Here is a 17,588-nt window from a genome sequence, read left to right on the forward strand (position 1 = left end):
CTTATGGCATCAATACAAGAAATAATATTTGTAGCTAAACTATGATACTATAATTAAAAATAATTGTATTATTTAAATATATTATTATTATTATATTATATTATTTAAATATATTAAAAATAATTGATAATGAATTTTTTATTTACAAATTACTTCTTCCTTTGTATTTGGGATTTGAGTATAATACACAACCATGGACTGAAAAGTAGTAGAAACATATGTTGCCTCTTAGTTTCATTTTGAAGTGTTTTTGGAAACATTAACAACTAGATCACTTATTTTGATTTGAGGTTTTGGAATGAGTTGAAACTGTCCCGAACTTCATGGATATCTCTACCAGAATCGCTTACTTCTGATCAACAATGTTCTAAGCAATTCTGCAATGCTGTCAAAAATGATAATACTTTATTTTATGTGGTGATCTATAACTACATAGACACTGCCACAAAGTTTTCATCTGTGATTCAAGTAAAATTAATTTATTTCATTTGAAAACCAAGAAAAATTCCTTGAAAAGATGTTAATTTGGAGAGGAGATTTAGCAGAGAGGCTTTGTGGTAGTTTTCTAGGAAAGTTGCTGCTTTTTATTAGTCTCCTTTAAGTAAGTAATGACAAGTAAAGTTTTGAAACTATTTAAATTAAATATCCATCACAGCTTGTTCTTAATTTTCTATTTGGTTTATTCTAGTTGGTCTACTAATGGTCATCACTACTCATTCCAGTGTATTTCACAGCCTTAAATAAAGCATTTAGAAGATACCTGCTAAAGCCTGGAGCTCTATAAAGAAAGGGATATTTGCATCTTTTTGTTATGTTCCAGTGAAGATCATCATCAAAAATTAAAATAATATAAAAATTACAAGCACATTTTCTCATGAAATTTTCCAAGACACAGACTTAAGGCTTTATCTGGCATCTGTGTATATGGCAATATATGTGAAGACTCCCACAATGCATTTTTATTTTTATTTTTTTTTTAGGCAACCGTACACAATATATCTTATAGACTTTGTTAAGGTGTTGGTTTGTCTGCTTGGTTTCCTAATGGTTTCCCTAATATTAATGTTATAATAATCATCCCTGGCTGAGCCAGGATGCAATGACTCGGACAGAAAGCATCTTTCCCAACAGAAACAAGATAACGGGTTCCGAAACCAACGCACCATGATAGGGCTTTTCTTCAGAGTAATTACCCCAAGAACGTAAAGGTGACTTGCTAGAAAGGGAGGAAATCACTTTAGCCAACAGTACGAACATTGCCGGTGACCAAATGAGTCATGGAAATTCTTAACAAAAAAACTTGGATCCTGTGTGACTGCAGCAACCTGGGAAATATATTAGCTTCCTCAAGGAAATCCCCTGGACTGCAGAAGCAACAAATTGGAAAGAAAGGAAACCCAGTCAAGTGGTGGTTTTAACATGGGCTGAAGTTCATGCCAAATAAGAAAAAAACAAGAAGAAAACGGTAACAAGCACCATGATAAGAATCAGCTATCTCCCATGGTATAAGGGAGAGCACATATTTGACACCCCACTGACCAATTCTACAAAAGGAGTCAGACAAGCATTTTGAATCCTGGATCTTCCAACTCACATGAATTTCTAGAAATCAGCAGCAGTCCTTGGCTCTTCTACTGTGCCTGCTGAAAAATGTATCATAGAATCATAGAATCATAGAATAACCAGGTTGGAAGAGACCCACCGGATCATCGAGTCCAACCATTCCTATCAAAAAAAATGTGCCAGGCTTTAAAAAATATTTTCAGTTTGCATTTGCCATACTCTAAAACTGTATGCATTTGCAGTGATGCATAACAGTTATAGGTTAGTGGCACTTTATAGAAACAGAAAAAGTTCAGCTATAAAACAGAAAGTCACGTTAAAACCTCAGTGCTTGATTTTCAGTCCAGCCTTAAACCAGTGCTGCTTTTTGAGGCTGCAGGTGCCTTTGGGACATTTAGAGTCTGAATGCCTGACTCAATGAAAGATGTCTATTAATCAGGGCTTGAAATGACCCTGACAGTATCCACGATAATTTATATCCATAAAAATGAATAAAATTGTCATATATTAATAGTAATAAAAAAGAAATCGTATTTAAAAATATTATCATTTCAGACACTAAGTGAGAAAAGCTTATACATACAGGGGTATTTCTCAAATCTTCTTGTAAATATGCTGAGTGAATTTGTACTTCAGAGAAGTAGCAGCATTTTTTTAAAACTAAGCTCACGCAATGTGCCAGAAAATTGTGTGCTTGGTTTTGTGCCAACAGTATTTTCATAATTTCTATAATTAAATGTTAGAAGTACCTGTTTCCTTCACAGATTCAATATTTAGACACCCAGAGTAGGGTTTGAGAGAGCACCTAATATTCATTTGTTATGTTCCTCTTAAAAACAATGATAAAACTTTACTTTACACATGAAACGACATTAAAACACTACTATGTTGTTCTGAAAGTTCTACTCACCAACTGGTTTACATTTTCCTGAAAAATAACCTGTGGGTGCACAATTGTACAACTAAGCAAAACAATCTAGATTAAAACTGAAAGCATTATAAACAATGTTATGTGTTGGAGAAATATGCTGTATATGAGCTGTTATTCACCAACTTTTGCAGTAAAAATATAATGTTTTAAAACAAAAATATTACATGTACTTTTTGATTATACTTTTTCCCCTCCTCTGGTGTTAATTGTGGAGGAGATAGAATATTTAACCTTCTGCAAGAAAACATTCTATTCCAGGAAGCCAGAAAGAGGGGAAAATACTGTATTATACTAGTAAGCAAGCTGCCAGGCTGTTATGGAAGGCCACAGTGTGCTAACTTCAGCTACCATCAAAGCAAGTAATTCAGCTTTTAATGGACTGATGTCCCAGCAAAGTCCTTATTGGTTTATTTATTTATATTTTTTTTCTTATAACAGACAAGCTCCCCATGCACCCCTAGTTCTGCCAAACAGCAAGGAATGACATAGGTGAGGCTTCAGTCTCATTGCACCAAAGTCACTGGAGCAACTATACTCTACCTGGACTGACTGAAAACCAAGTAAAAAACCCTATGAGAAGAAAATCCAGAGTTATTTCAGTTTTCTGGTTTTGTTTTTGAGATATCAGTACTCTAACAACCTGAAATGTAATTTGGCAAGTAAAGAGCAGGTAAAATACCTGCCTAACCAGGCAAGTTCCCCTCTGATAGACTCACACAACTGTGTTGCATATCACAACTAGACAAGGTAAAGCTAGCAAGTCAGAGTTTGTACTGCCTCCCAGTTTGAGAACGAAGCATTTGAAAGAAGACAACTTGTGAATGTTATCCTTTTCACACCCTTTCCTCAGCAGACAAGGAAAGGAAACATATGGATGGAGCACACTCCCAGCCAGCACTGCAGAACTCCTTGTTTTCATAAAGTCATATATGCAACTAATTTTTCTTGCCAGCAAATGTGCAAACACTCAGTTAGCAGAGACTAAACTTGCTTCAGCAGAATACAGATTCATTCCCTCTCCCCCTCCGTGCATAAGGAGAGCAGATGTCTCCTGCACAGTCAGTTTTTGGGGTGATGGCAGGCGGAGCAGAGCTGTGGCACTGGCCTTTACTCAGGAGAAGCAACTGGTGGAGGAACGAGGACATGTCAACAATGGAAAGGTTGTCAGAGCCTTAGAGTTGTAGAAAAAGCCTCAGCTTTCTCAGCCTCAACAGTGGGGCCCCAACAGCTCTTTCAGCCTCAGCATCTTAAGAGCTACACTCCAACTCTAAATTACAGCAGAGTTCTGGTGAGCTCCTCTGGCTAATTGGACCAGCCTGGAGAGGAAGACATGCAAAACACAAAAAGTCCTCAGTCTCTGTCCTGGACCTCCAAGCGTGTCTTTAGCTATTATTTACCATTTAATCTTGTCATTACTCTCCAATTTACTTGAGAATGTGTTTTGCTCCCATTAAAACTGTTGCAATGTTCACTGCCAAAAATCTACCCACCAGCGTTCTGCACTCCTTCCCTGTGGTTCCTTCGTGACTATTTGATTAATTTTCATTGATATTTTTCCAACAATAGCATCTAAAATTAACTAGGTCAGTTTTTACATAACTTCCTGAGTCACCAGCTATGTGTCCTAAATAAATACGTCCATACAAAAGTCAAAGGATAATTTACTCTTCCAGCACTGGCAGGAGCTAGAACATTTTGCAGTTTGTGTTCTATGATAAGAGGACAGGTTTTGGTTTTTTTTTCAGGTCTTAATTCAGGACCTTTTATTCAATCAAAAATTCATTTGGATTAAGTCATAGGTTTGACTCAGTTGGCAAGACGTGGCCCTGAGTGAGAGGTAAAGTGAGATTTTAGTGCCAAATACATTCTTATGAAAAACGTTTTCCAAATGGTTGAAATTATGAATGTTATGAAATTATGAATTTAAATGGTAGAGATCTGGCCTCCAAGAATTAGCTGCTGATTTCTTGCTTCTAATAGTGGAGAAGGAAACTCGGTAACACTTCAAATTAAATGTCTTAAGCAGTCATTTAATTTAGATTAAATTAGACAGTAATTGTACATTAAATAAATACCAACGGTCTCAGGCACACATTTTTTTACGGATTAACAATTTATCTAAGAGGTGTTTTTATTACATGCCTGTTAGTTCTACAGTAATATATTTTTAATAATTAGCTGCTCTTTGGCTACTACACTGAACATAACTTATTAAATCTCTGTTAAGCATTTATTCAAGGATTCATAGGATACCTTCTCCATAGCCAAATAATGCAAACGTGTCTTACTGCAGGAAAAGGCTGCCTTGACAATGCTAAGTAGGATGGTCTGGGCATCTTCAAATCTCTTGAGATATGCACATATGCAAGTGGGTCATATAGTATGTTGCATTTGCTCAGACTTTCTGGAAAGAAGAATTTGCACATCTCCACTACATAATGCTAGCACTGACTACCTGACAAAATGCTCCTCAGAGAAGACACAGGGAAGAGGAAGACTCCCCCAAGCTCTTTTCTCCAACTAATTCATACTAAAACAAAAGGAGAAGGTTTATTTTGTAACCTCTATTATCAAGCAATAGGGATTCTGCATCCTCCAGGAAAGGTCATAGAGTTGTACAAAATAATGAGTGTTTTTAGAGCTGTTATGGTGCTGTCATGTGGACTCAGAGGGAAAATATTTGACCACAGATTTCAGCTGCCAGAGTCAAAGCAGGAGCCTTCGGATATTCCCAAAAATGACTTGAAGTTTTCAGCCCTGCTCTTACTAGCTACTTGCTCTGTGCCTTCCTTTCTTCTTAGTTTCTTTACATTGTCTTCATCTCTATTCCATCTCATATATGGCCCAAGTATTAATAATAATTTCTACATTGTCCTGCCATCCTCCCCCTCTTTTTTATTTTTCTTCCTCTTTACTAAATCTTGTACTAAGTAGAGCTGGCAAGGAAGCAAGATTATCTGTCCCATAGAGTTCTTCAGGTTTTTTTTTTTTTTTAGGAACATGTAGATTTTCTATGTCAGAAAGTAGAAGCCAAGAGAGGAAATGCAAACAGCAAGATGGCATTTCAGAGTCTCAGATTCAGATCTTTCTGAAAAAGTCTGTTGCTTCATCTGGGTGGTGTGGGGAATCTCCATGGGGCTTGCCCCCCCCTCCCCTTTTTTTTTTTCCCAATTTTGATTTCTTTCTTAAACACACCCCTTACCTCCATGACTAAAAATCCATTTAAGGGGATTTTATGGGGATAGTCTAATCAGACTGATTACTAGCTACTGAAAATCTGTCCCAGATATTGTGAAATCTGCCAGGCTCTTAGTGCAAGTGATAGTGCTTTTACCATGATAACTTCTTCCAAATCTGATCAAGTTGCCTGATTTAAACTGATATAGAATATGTGCATCTGATGTTACAAATTACAGTTGATTATATCTCCAAATCTGAGTCTAGACTCAATAAGGGGTTGGCTAGAAAACAAGATAGCTGAGAAAAAAAATAATTCAAAGTACGAGGAATTTGTTTCTAATCCACATTGGAATGAAAATTAGATACTACTATTGACTATCCAAATAACTCAGTAAGCTTGATTAAGTTTGGAGAAGTTTCCTATAATGCTACTGCCTATAAAATCAACTTGACACATTTTTAAAACATGTGGGGCAAAGTTCCCTCTGTTGTAAATGAGCAGAGCTGAAATGTGGGCACTGAGTTATGACTGAAAACAATCTGATGGGAAGATCTAAACTTATCTCTTTTTTTAACTGATGAAAAGCCAAGTCAGTTAATTTTGAATTGACCCAAGAGACTAACACAAAGGATCTGATTCAAAGCCCATCACTTAGAAGCTGAGAACTGACTGCCACTTTCTGAAGATGGTCTACAAAATTCTGCCAAGAAAAGCAGCACGGACTGAATGACCTTTCCAACATACACAGTTTCTCAGAGTCTACAAATTTAGGCTCTCACTTTATTTGCAATAACTCACTGACCCCACTACATCTACATAAGTCATTATATTAAGGGTTAGTTCTTTAGCCAGAGATAGTCAGCTTATACCATTATCAAAAGACCTGGCCCCTAGGTGTGCATCATTCATCATTCCAAGACTAGGGACATAGATACAATAAGCATATCAGGGATGGGTTCCTACAGGTGGATAGACTTGAATTAAATACTCTGTTTCCTGACTAATTTGGCATTAAGTCTCCTATTTAACTCAGTATTAGTATCAGAGGTCTAATGCCTCTCGGGATTTGGATCACATTGTTTAATAAACATTATTTTATAATACCAGGAGGGAATAAGGCAGTGCATTTCTAAAGGATTACTGTACATGTCAAGTAGTTACTCACTTTCCCTCTGGCCTTGTGCCTGTTAACCCCACCTGACATATGCTATAATCACCCAGAAATGCACTACCTGTCACCACTTATTGAAAAGGTAATGTGTAAAACTCACTAAAGGAAATAGTATTGAAATTAGGTTTGGGGTCTGACTCCTTACAGTCTTTTGATTAATTGTAATTTCCAAGTAAAATACATTGAGCAACTTTCTATTATGCTGTTCTCTTACAAAAATGTGTAAGAATTAAGGATGTGATTTCAACTCATACAGCAGCCCCTTTGTCCCCATTCATGCTATTAAAAGGACAGACAGATGCCTTGAAATGGCAAGTAAAACCCCACAGAGTAAAAGAAACTGTAGCTGCTGTATGAGTGACATAGGTGACTCTATCCAACACCCTTGTCACTCTTCTTATTACACAGCAGAGTTTGTGAGAGCCTTACCCTGCTGGGAGCAAAAGAAAAGGGAGTGGAGAGTTGCATGGGTCTCAGGTGAAGGCCATTTCATTCCTAGGTACAGCAGGCAGAAACATGTAAAAGATATTTTTATTTGCTGTTCCCAATAATGAAATATACAACTCATTCTTATCACAGATATGTAAAAGTTTTAAAGAATGAGAATCCAAATTCTCTTTCATTTTGCTGATATTAGGGCCAGGTTCAGTTGCTATGTGAACGAGAAGGCTTCATGTACAATACAACTTGTACAATACAAGTTCATTATAATAGAAGCGGCCTCTTTGCTTCTCCACAAATCCTGGAAACGCTGGAAATTCAGAATCTCTCTCTGCTGCTACTATAGCATGACAGCAGTATTCAGGGAAGCTGGCAGACCTGAAATAATTGGTAATCTTCATTGAACACTAGAAGCATCAAGACAAAAATGACATTTCTGTGCTGCACTCAGACCTATATCTAGATGACTAGCGTCAAGGTAATTTGAGGACTCCAGATGTTGTTGCAGCTGCATTATTACAGTCCCCTTAGTCATTCTCCTTAAAAGTGGGAAGTTCATAACAGGGCAAAAATAATCCACTCAGTGTTAAGATGCTGTTTCTTGAGCAACATCAATAATTTCTTCAAGGGAAAACAGTACCTTGGCTTTTCTAAATGGAGACACTGAACACCTACTGCCAGAAAAGCTACTGCTTCTCCCTCTAGAGTTTTAACAATTAGAAGTAAAATAACCTGCTGCCAGAGCTCAAGACTCCCTGGTGGCTCCAGAAACTTAAAAAACAACAGACACCAAAGTGCAACATCAGGATTGCATTTATTCTTCCTTCTGGTAAAGCTGAAGAGACACAGCAGCTGAAAGCTTGAGCAAAAAATATCCAGACTTTGTAGTAAAGCCACTTAGAAACCCTTGCCAACAAAGGTGTTTGACTCACTACAGATAATTAGAGAAGTTCAACAAGGGCAAATATCAAATTAAGAACAGTTCCACTGATCATTCCCCCAGAGAAGGATGGACTTTTTTGTCATTCTAAGTTTTGGCCAAAGTGCAGATTTCATTTCATAAGATAAATGATCCAAAATTCCAGCATCTTCCCACTGTATTTACCTAAATTTTACAGCTGGACATTGTGGTAGAGGGCATTAATTAATAAATATTAATGACATGAGTGAGATGAAAGAAAAAAAATGAGACATGAAAGAATCAGGAAAGGGATAAAAGTGCATGTTGGGTTAAAAAAAGAGATTGTTACTAAACAAGATGACAAATAAATATATGTGTTATTAAAGGACAATAAAGGCACATAAGCAAATTTAATGGATGCCTGAGTGTATGAGAAAGAAGAAAAAAAAATGTGAATATGAAACTAAACTTTGTCAAGGAATTATTTTTTACTGCAACCATCAGGTCATAAAAAGAGCAGAGAGGGTTTATGACCTTATTTCTGCAAAGGGATGTGGAGCCTTTCTGAATTCTTCTCCAGAGGTATATTTTTGTACCCTTTCTATCTGAGAAATGTGAAGTAGTTCCACAGGTATATTGACATAAAAATTAGAATCACAGACTCAGAGAATTATTTGGTTGGAAAAGACCTTTGAGATCATCAAGTCCAATCATATCTGTCCACTACTAAACTATATCTCTGAGAATCTTGTCTACGCATCTTTTAAACACCTCAGGGATGATGACTCAACCACTTCCCTGAATAGCCCATTCCACTGCCTGATAAACTTTTCAGTGAAGAAATTTTTCCTCATATCTGACCTGAACCTCCCCTGGTGCAACTTGAGGTCAGTTACTCTCATCCTAAATTATTTAGGTTTTGTCTGCAGTGAACTCTGGATTCCTCAGTAACTGATTGCTTACTCAAAAATGGTCTAAACACAGGTAGCTGGCACTGAAATGAAAATGCAGCATTTTTCAGGGGACAGGTTTGTATGCGTAGGCAAAAATATTGATGCTAACTCTTAAAATAAATGAAGTATTTAAATAAGCAGGTACTTGACAATAAGTCTGTCTCCCACGGAGCAGTCACATCATTTGCCATTTATTCAGATATAGTACCGTACCGTCCCAGGCACAAACCCTGAAGTAATCTCACAGTCACAATGAGTTTATGCTTCCGGAACCATGAGCAAAGTTTGGACAGGTAAGTGCAAACATATCTTTTCTTTTAGCTATAGTGAAATAAATATTGAAATTGTGGATTAAATACATACTAGAGTTCAAACATGTATTTGGAGATCCACATTTTATCAACCAGAACAGAGATTTTACAGTGAATGCACAACAGTTTCCTGACCTCATCTGGACTCAAGGAGGCAACAGCAGTTGCTCCTTCTAACCTTTTAGCTACTTGTATATCTTTCCACACTATGTCTTATTCTAGGGTGCTATCACAAATAAACTCAAACTACCTTTCCATACATACAAGTCCTTTGTTGCAATTGAAGAGGTGGCTGTACATGCTGTACTGGGTCTTCCTGCATCCTCGCTATGTCTGGAAAAGCTAAGGAGAAATTTGTTTCAATATGATTATTATATGCTCTATGGGCCTCTATAATAGTGCATGCAATTCAATATATGGACCAGAGCTCTGTATGAACTGGTGGCTGCAGCTTTTCGTGGCCAGTTGCAATGCAGAAGTGACCTGCTGCTTTCTGTTACAAACTGGACAATAAGAAAAATAAAAACATTTTTACTTAATCTGAACTTATGATTCAAGAAACAAGACATCTAGAGCTCCACAGTGTCATTTTTATATCAAAATCTTTTAGCAACAGAGCCTGCTGTGTTTAAACTCACTTTTCATTATAGTAAAGAGGATAACCGAAAAAAACTAATACACAGAAAAAAGGTAGAGGAACATTTATTTCCTCCACTTTTTTGATTTAAGCAGAAACATTGTAGTTAACATTTATTGCTGGTTTATAGTTACGATCTGAACCTGACCTTCTCTATACCAAGAAAAGCAAAGGTCTAGAATAGTAGATGTTCATTTAATTAACAATGCTTTCTTAAAGCATATGCAAAAGGGATCCATTGTGTAAGCAATCATAAATCTCATTTGGCCTAACTTCAGAGCAATTAACCTTACAACCTGAATAATATTCTTCTGTGCATAGTTTTTATATGCAATTTCTAGATTTATCGTTTCAATGAAACAGTAGGTAAACAATTTCAGCTTAGCCTAAACTGAGCAGCTTATTCACCCTGCAGAGGGATGGAAGTTTGTGCCAAACTGGACAACTTGTTCTGGAAAGGGTCTTTATTGATGTTACTTCCAGTGGATCCAGAATCAAATTTTTCATTTATTTTCCATTTTCCTGCTGACATCTTAATTAGGAATGAAGTGAGGAGAAAAGAAAGGATAAGTTTAAGCAGTTTACTGGACAGAAAAGAATACAATAGGAAAAGGTAAAGACACTTTGCCAGTCTGGTAGTATTTCATCATCAGTCATCAAAGGAATGTCACAAATAAAAAATTCTGAAGGCTTATCCAAGAAACAAACAGGAGAGAAACCATACACAATGTAAATATAACATCTATTTACTCTCACTCTAATTATCCAGAATCTTGGTATTTCTCTTTTCTATCAAAAACATTTCAGGCCACTTTTTAATATGCAAAGCACACATATCACTTCCATACATGTGTTCTAGGTGATGTCTATATGGAAACAGTGACAAATCCCTTTGCTAGATTAAACGCTGTAAAGCCTGTATTAGAAAATTCACCAAAAATGAAAATACGTTATCTATATCAGTAGTGCACATTAAAAATCTCGAAGTAACTGGCTCCAAGACAAGCCTTGGCAAACTCTAAAGTCCATATGTCGAAGAGGCAACTTTAGCACCTAGTAAATTTAAAAAATCTGCAATTAACCCAAAGAGATTTTTCAAATGTATCTTAGGCTGAAAGACTTTTTTGGTCAGCCACTTCTGAAGAGCTCTGGCACTCAAAGTCAGCCTCTGGAGGCTCTACTGGCTGAGGGATCTGCGCTTTCAATTCAGACACCAAGGCTGGGTAATTAAAGTTGGGGCAGCTCAGATCATCTCAAATTCACCAGGAGGTTATCCTTGTCTTGATATTATATGTAGATATGGACAATCTTATATACATGGTTAGAACTGACTAGAGTATTAATCACAAATAAATAAGTCAGATAATGTAGTGCTACTTCATGCGCATAGTACCGTTCGTAAAAATATATTGGTATCTGCCAAAGTCATGTTAATAAAATTGTTTCTGAAGATACCTCTCAGCATTTGCCAAATGCTATATTCAACTTAGAGGCTCTCTGCACACTGCTTACTTTGACTTCCTAGCCTTCATTATCCATTTCTTATTAGTGCTCATAAAACGACAACCTACAGTATCTGCCCTCTTAATGTGTAATTGAAACTTTATACCCAACGGAATAGGGTTTAATTAAGATAAAAGGATATATGGTGAATAGCAAGTTCTCTTGATAACATAAATATCCAGGAATCTTTGCAAAGAAATACAACCCCTTAGGGTTCAGTGAGAGCATAAATCAGAAACTGTGACTATTTCTTAATATAAAACAAAAAAGGAGTATGAGCAGGGATGGGATGACTGAGTTTTAAAAGCGTTTACTAAAAAAACAGCGTCTGAATTCTTATCTACCTGGGCCACTTGCCTTTTTTGCAGCCTGATAAAACAAATGAGTCAATACAAATCAAGATGATTTTGTAGAACAGCAAATGGCCACTGTAAAAGTAAATGCCAGGGAAAAGGGACACCACAAAGGCCCCAGTCCCATGATTTTTTTTGAAAGCAGTTTTAACTGGTCTACTCTGGCCAGGCACCTTTGAAGTAAGACATGTCATTTTACTTAGGAAGAGAAAACAGCAAGATCATGTCCAATGACAGTAAAATGAAATGGAATAATAACTCGGCCTGTTAAAAAGTTCATATTTTTGGAAAGAAAGTAGTAGAAAATTTGCACAATCATTTTTTTTTTTTTGTGAGAATCTGCCTATTCTTTGACCATCTTTATGTGATAAACCAGGACTGTTATTCTTTCCTTCATAGACATATTGCCTTATTTTCATCGATTTACCCTGACTGTCGAGGAGCCTTCCAGAAAACAGTGGATAAGCTGAGAATTTATGCTGTTCATATTCAATATCAGACAAATCACTGCAAAGTTTCATTTTCCCACTTGCATGTCTGACAAAACTGCAAGACAGCCAAATACAGGTGTTCAGATATATTCAGGCAACACTTTTTTCTCTCTCTTTTTAATATGATATTTTGTCATTTACTCTGCTGAAAATATTATGGTTTGCAAAGTAAGATCAAGCAGTAATTCTAATTTTTTAAAGACTTTAAAGCAATTTTTTGAGAAATATGGGAGTTCAGACAGCACATTTATTTAGTTTTAATTTTTGTGCTGTCATACATCAGCACTGAAGTCCTGATTTAGAACACATGCAGCTTGCCTTTGAAGTTTTGGCTGTTTTTTAACAATGGCAAAAAAAGATATAAAGAAATTAAACAGCACCAAAAAAATCATAAAACGAGGCTTTTGTGCTCTTGATTTATATATTGTTTTTTATGTTTGTTTAAAAAAAAGCTTTATTCTCAATAATCTGTCATGGGGAGCTTTGCTCTCTCATACCTTTATTCATCTAAGCATTTTCTTCTGCGTTGACCTTTCTTTTCTCCTACATATCCTGCCAAGTCTGTGAACAGTGCTTTCTAACATCATTCCCATTCAGTAGCAAAATGAGTTTATTTGAATTCTTCTGAAAATTGAAAGAGTAAAATGTGCACAGTGATATTCTAAACTGATATATGTGGATGAAAGCAATAAATATTCCAAGTAAACAGGGCGGCCACATAAAATGTCTTTTTTCTGCTAGTGCTTGCTGGACTCCCCTTCTGGGTTGCACATGTGCAGTCTTATATGTGGTCATTTTGGTCAAGTTACACAACACTGGCATTTTCCAAGGAAGTGCATGAAAGTTGACGGTTGCTGTTGCTCATTTTTTTCAAATATGTTGCAACGAATATGAACCAATGTCATATTTATTTGTTCTGTGGCCAGATTTTCCCTGTTATTCTCTCTCCCTTTCAGCTCAAGGACTAAGTTGTTGAAACAACACCACCATTAGTAGCTTAAAGTCGTTCATCTCCTCAAGGTCTTCCATTCTCTGGAAAATTTTTATCATAGAATCATAGAATCACCAGGTTGGAAGAGACCCACCGGATCATCGAGTCCAACCATTCCCACCAATCACTAAACCATTCCCCTCAGCACCTCGTCCACCCGTCCCTTAAACCCCTCCAGGGAAGGTGACTCAACCCCCTTCCTGGGCAGCCTCTGCCACTGCCCAATGACCCTTTCTGTAAAAATTTTTTTCCTAATGTCCAGCTGCTTCATCTCCATACTCCTTCTAAAACACTGCTTATTCTTAGCAGTGAAATTCCATCATGGCTTCACAAAGGGCAAATCCTGCCTGAAATATTTAGTGGCCTTCTACCACAGGATTACAGAGTTGGTGGATAAAGGAAGAGCAATTGGTGTCATCTATTTAAACTTGTGCAAAGCACTCGAAGCTGTTCCACATGGCATCTCTGTCTCTAAATTGGAGAGCTATGGATTTGACTGATGGACCATTTGGTGAGTAAAGAATTGGCTGGACAGTTTCACTCAAAGAGTTGTAGTCAACAGCTTGATATCCAAGCAGAGACCAGTGACAGGTGGCGTTCCTCAGGAGTCCATACAGGGATCAGTTTTACATCTTTGTTGGTGACATGGATAATTGGATCAAGTGCAACCTAAGCAAGTTTCTAGACGAAACCAAGCTGACTGGTGCAGTCAACATGCAAGGTCCTGCACGTGGATCAAGACAACCCCTAGCATCAATAAAGGCTGAGGGATGAAAGAACTGGGAGGAGCTCTGCTGTGAAGTGCTTGGGGATGCTGATGGATGAAGAGCTGGACATGAGCAGAAAATGTGCATTTGCAGCCCATAAGGCCATTTGTATCCTGGGATGCATCAAAAGAAACGTGCAGCAGACAGAGGGAAGTGATTCTGCCTCTCTATTTCACTCTTCTGAGGCCTCACCTGGAGTACTGTGCCCAGCTCTGGAACCCTTAGCACAGGAACGACATGGAGTGGGTCCAGAGGAGAGCCACAAAAATGAAAAAGGGATGGAACAGAGGGATGGAACACCTCTCCTATGAACAGAGGCTGGGTTGTTTAGCCTGGAGAAAAGAAAGCTCTGAGAAGACCTTATAACAGCCTTCCAGGAACTAAAGGGTGCCTACAAGAAAGCTGGAGAGGGACTTTTTACAAGGGCGTGTAGAGATAGTTCAAATGGCAATGGATTTAAACTCATTTAGATTACATAAAAGGTAAAAAGTCTATACTATGAGTATGGTGAGATTATGGAACAGGTTGCCTAGAGAAGTTGTGGATGCCCCATCGCTGGAAGTGTTCAAGGCCACGGCTTTGAGAAATCTGGTCTAGCTGCAGACATCCATGCTCATGGCAAGGTGTTTGGAACTGGATGATCTTTGAGGTCCCTTGCAACCTAAACTATTCTATTTATTTAATTTCTTATTTAATCCATGACCTTTCTACACCTTGAAGCAAAAACTACTGGATGGGAAAAGAAACTTTGATTTTAACTTTCTTGAGGATTCCTCTCCCCTACCTTTATCCAATAAAAAAAATAGCTATCTTGTCTCTGCTACTCCTCTAGACTAGCTACTACGCAGTGGGGAGATAGGAACCTCCCCAGGAAGATCTGTTGCGCTGATTTTCAGAAAGAAGGAAGGTCTCTCTGGACATAAATACTGCTATATATTGACTATCATGGACAATCTGGACTGAAGAAGATATAAAATGTTCAGAAAGCTTAAAGAGGGACAGCTCATCTACAGCTCTGGAAGACTACACTAAAGCAAGTGAAATTTACTTTCATCTACCGAAGTCGTGCTTTGGCATGTGAACACAGTGCACTCAGTGAGATGTTTCTCAGATAAATATGAAATTAGATGAATGCATTATATTAAGTAGACTGTACTTCTCTTAATGCCTCAATAAATATTACTCTTGCTAGAGATTCTGTAGGTTATAGTGCCCTGTTCTCAAATTTTCTTTTATTTCAATTTAAGCAATTTATAATTCTAATATGATTATAAAACACTATTACATTAATGATATGCTTACTAGGAAATTGTTAATAGAAGTATTTTTGTATAGTAATATTATCTAATATTTTTATAATAAACATTCAAATCTCAAGGTAGCAGGGGTATTTCTATACAGAAATCATGGAAATTACATAGAAATTATGGTGGTTTTACTTATATCACAGAAGACTACATATTAGCATGTTGTAATAATATTCTTTTTAGCTTGGAAGACTATTCATCAGTGAATACCTTGTAGAATATTTCCAGATTTAAAAACTTTGAAAATAATTACATGCAGACAGAGGATTCCTATGCCAAATTTGTTCCATTACTCCCAGTAATAATTTCTCAGACTACAATTCTTCTGACTCAATATATTTGTTATCTTATCAACACGCTTTTTACCTTGCTTTCTTTGGCTGAGATATACATCATCAGTTCTTTTCACCTCTGCTCAGTACTTAGCTCATTCTTCCCTAGCACGTTTTTATTCCACTCTTAAATTCCCTTGAATATACTAGCACTCCTTTGATGACAATATATTAAAAGCTTGGTAAATGGTATGTGTTTTCCAGGGTGTCTTTTAGATAATCCAGAAAAAAAAAAAAAAAGGAATTTGGCCATGTATCTAGGTCTTCTAGAACATAATCTACCCTGTCCAAAGAATGGCTCCAGCTCAGATGCCTGATATTCAGCCTTGTCATCCTCACACCTGGGACGTCACAGGCTGAAACACAGGAAAATATCTTCCACCAGTACGAACTAATTTGCTTCTCTCAAGCCCTTCCTCTCAGATTAGAAGTTGACGTATCTCTAAGGAGTGCCACCATAAATATCTATATCACTTCAAAAACAGGCATTTGAAAGTAGAGAATGATAATTTATAGAGATAAATTGAAGCAAATAAAAACCTAATCTCTAGGAACATGCTCCAAGAATCAAATCCACACAGATCAGTCCAAAGGAAGTAAGTGGTACAAGTCATTGATCTGAAACTAACACAGAAGGTACAGTTCAGTAACACAGTGATAGGATTATAACAAAATAAACTAGGGGATATTCCTGTAGTAGTGAGAGGCTTTCACTCTGAACTTTTTTGATATTTATACTCATTTTTGACACTTTCCTGAAACAGAGTCTACTGAATGTGCATGCATTTTCTTAAAAGTAAGGGAAACATTCAGAGCAAAACAATGTATGTGCCAGATGCACTGTCTTTCATTAGGGTTTTACTAAAATGCAGATTAAAACCAGGTAGTGAACAAGGATGGTGTTTTCCAATGGAATAAATTGGGTGGTTTAGTCATGACCAGTAGCAGGATGGTCGTATTTTTGAAGGAAAAAGCAGGTTACTCAAGACGTCATGTTTGACATCTGGTTTATCATACTCTAACTGTCAGTAGTCAGCCAAGCCAAAAGGCTGCTATTGTTTTTCAGATTGAAATATATCTAGAATGCTGCTGACAATTTAGTAAATTAAATAATCTCAGTTGCTGCTTGAAATATATGTCCTACCTTTGACTAGAAAAAAATATTGGGTTTATGTGTGACAGGTCATCATGGTCAGTGTACACTGTGCTGGAGGTGCCTCTGTCAGTAGTGGTAATGCTATAGGTATCCTTGTTATGTCTTAAGACGGCCAGTTTCATTAAAGACAATTACAAAATTTTCTTTGAATGTAAAGAAGCATAATAAAGAACCAGAGCAATCATCTTTTTGAATTCTTTTCTACAAAACCCTAAAATTAGTATTATCTTTATTACTTTTGCTTTCTTCTTTAACCATAGTATGTAGATTGTATTAAGGAAACTTATTTCATCTGAATGAAAGACACGACGTATTTTATGTTCTAAAAGTTTTCCCTTTCCTTCCCTTTCCCTTTCCCAACTTTACTTTGTCTATGACAATATACTACATTTGATCAGGCAGGTTCAATTTCCCACCCTTTTTTGAAAAGACAATATAAAATCTTATCAAGTGCCACTGGGAGTCCAGCACCACAAAATTAACCAGAGAATTCAGTAGTTTCGTGTCCATGGGCTTCCTCAAATTCAAAGGGGATAAAGACATTGGTGTTTTGTTTCAATCAAGTTATTAAAACTGCACAGACATCTTCAAGTACTTTT

At 36.9% G+C, this 17,588-nt stretch overlaps 1 protein-coding gene across 16 annotated transcripts in view; it reads right to left on the bottom strand.

Annotated features, from left to right (window-relative positions):
* The window catches only part of HDAC9 (histone deacetylase 9), a 420,133-nt gene that overhangs the window by 24,813 nt on the left and 377,732 nt on the right, over nt 1–17,588 (bottom strand). The gene's annotated exons all lie outside the window — the stretch shown is intronic.

Source organism: Phaenicophaeus curvirostris, chromosome 6, assembly GCF_032191515.1.
Source record: "Phaenicophaeus curvirostris isolate KB17595 chromosome 6, BPBGC_Pcur_1.0, whole genome shotgun sequence".
In the NCBI taxonomy this organism is placed as follows: Eukaryota; Metazoa; Chordata; class Aves; order Cuculiformes; family Cuculidae; genus Phaenicophaeus; species Phaenicophaeus curvirostris.